Source organism: Adiantum capillus-veneris, chromosome 15, assembly GCF_014529385.1.
Source record: "Adiantum capillus-veneris isolate H3 chromosome 15, ASM1452938v2, whole genome shotgun sequence".
In the NCBI taxonomy this organism is placed as follows: Eukaryota; Viridiplantae; Streptophyta; class Polypodiopsida; order Polypodiales; family Pteridaceae; genus Adiantum; species Adiantum capillus-veneris.
In genome coordinates this window covers 109,186,593-109,188,967 of record NC_140945.1, presented here as the reverse complement: position 1 = coordinate 109,188,967, position 2,375 = coordinate 109,186,593, and positions in this window count along the sequence as shown.

Here is a 2,375-nt window from a genome sequence, read left to right as displayed (position 1 = left end):
TGTTGGAGAGATCAAGTGTTGGGCTCTCAAAAAGTACCTCTTTGACACATTGGTGACACCGGTGCTTCTTTATGGAGTGGAGGTGTGGGGTGGTAGCATCAGAAAGTCTACTTGGAAAGAGTTTGAGAATGTCCAAAAGCATTTTCTCACCAACTTTCTCCAAGTCAAGACACAAACACCCTACATGCTCTTACTTCTTGATTCCGGATCGCTTCCCATTGAGGTCTTGGGCATGCAGAGGGTTGTGGAGTACATGCTTAAGACACAACGTAGTCCTTTGTATTGACTTCCTAGAATCGCATATGAAGCAAGTCAAAAGGTCCAAAAGACATGCAAGAGCAAAATACTAAGTTCGGAGTGGATGCTTGACATCAAGGAATGGTTTGGAAGATGGGATGCATGTCACTTGGTCAAGGATGCGTCGATCGACTCCCAAGTTAATGAGGCCTTCTTACAACGCCAATGTATCACGGCTTGGGAGAAATACGAAGGCTCTTGCTTCAGCCATTACACCACACACATTGCCCCAAACTACAAATCTCTCTTCTTCTCTCTCTCTCTCTCTCTCTCTCTCTCTCTCTCTCTCTCTCTCTCTCTCTCTCTCTCTCCACCCTCGCTCTATCTCTAGGCACTATTTGTAATCTACATTTTGTAAACACTGGCTGCATCTCTCTCTCTCTCTCTCTCTCTCTCTCTCTCTCTATAATCTCTCCTGCGTGAAAATTACCTCTCTCCATTAAGTAAACTCCTTTAATATCTCTTAGCTACATCTTATTTCATAACACTCCATTGAACACAATTTGGATAGTTTTCATTTTGCACCAGCTTTATCTACCATGAAGCCTCTAAAATTAGCTGGTCGGTGTCTGCTTTCCAGCTGCACCGAATTCAACATTTCCCAAAACATGATATGTGTGTGTGTGTGTGTCTTCTTCCTTCATCTCAAAGGTTGCAATGGTTTGCATTTCTTGAATCCTACAAAGTTTGAAGATAATTGAAAGCTATAAACGAACGCAGAAAAATTGGGACACCATGCAAGGAGGACTTACGCACGATCGTAGACATGTGTTGTCATTGTTGTCCATCCCACAACTCTATGCACATGATCGAAGCGGACCCAACTTTTTGCAAGTCTCCACATCCGTCTAGTCGCATTCTATCAACAAGCTTAACATCAGAACACGGGCCATTGATTGAGATTTTGAATACATATCATCGTTTGCTATGATCCATGGATTGTCCTGAAAAAAGCCCCGTAGTAATTGAGACTCGGCATCAATACCAATCGTGAGGTAGTTGCTTCTCTCATTTAGTGTTTGAATCTGAGTTTACCAATCATGTAGATGAGCCTCAACAGAGGGCCAGATTAGTTTGGCAGCCAAATCAATACTTTTGTGTATGGCTAATGTCCGCATCTTTTCCAGTATAGAAAGCAGCTCTTTGCTATTTAGCTCCTCTCCATTTTCTCGAACCACCGCCCCCATTACCATCTACTTTGCTAGATTCAATTGCAAATGCCTCGATCCAGTCACTAGTGTTTCAAACACCACACGAGACACTAGTTCTCTCATCCTTTGTATTGCCAATCGCAAAAACTCCCTTTGCGATGGGGTGATTATGCCTTCCGATGTGGATGAACAACCGGGTCCAGTTGTATTCAACGAGCACGTAGAATACAGTACATGGCCAATCTCAAAGCAAAATTGGACTATTACCACAGTGGAAGCAACGAAGTGTTCCATTTTTGAAGCTCAACATACCTACTGATGCTATTGACGTTAGCAACTTCCCTGTACATGAAGTCTCATTTGATTGGCCGTTCATTGAGCTATTTTTGTATATGATGTGTCTGCCACATTTACTTCTTTTGATCAAAGCAGGATGCCTCATTTTAGAATGAACACGCTTTACCCAACAATGACCATCATACTTTTGTTCCATTCCTGACATTTTTGAGACACCCTTGGGCATAGCCTCCAACTTTAATCCATTGTACTCATGCGGAACTTCATCAATGTGTTTCTTAATTGAACGACTAGATATCATCCGACTCAACTTGGGGTATTTGTGGCTATTTAGAGCAATGTACTCTAGTGTACTCTGATCTTTCTCCACTTGGTTCGCCTGCGAAGCCTTTTTTGTGTATCCTTTTTCTTCCAAATAGAAAAATATTCTTGTTTTTTGCTGGTCGAATTCCCAACCGCAAAACCTTCATGTTCCTCAATGGAACTGTCTGGCAACTCCACTATTGCCACATTTGATTTCGGAGACATTTCCACACTTTTATCTATGACCAACAAAAATCTTGTAGACAAGGTTGAATCCAAAACAAATTGAAATTGATGACTTATTGTCACACCATCTTTCACCTCAAT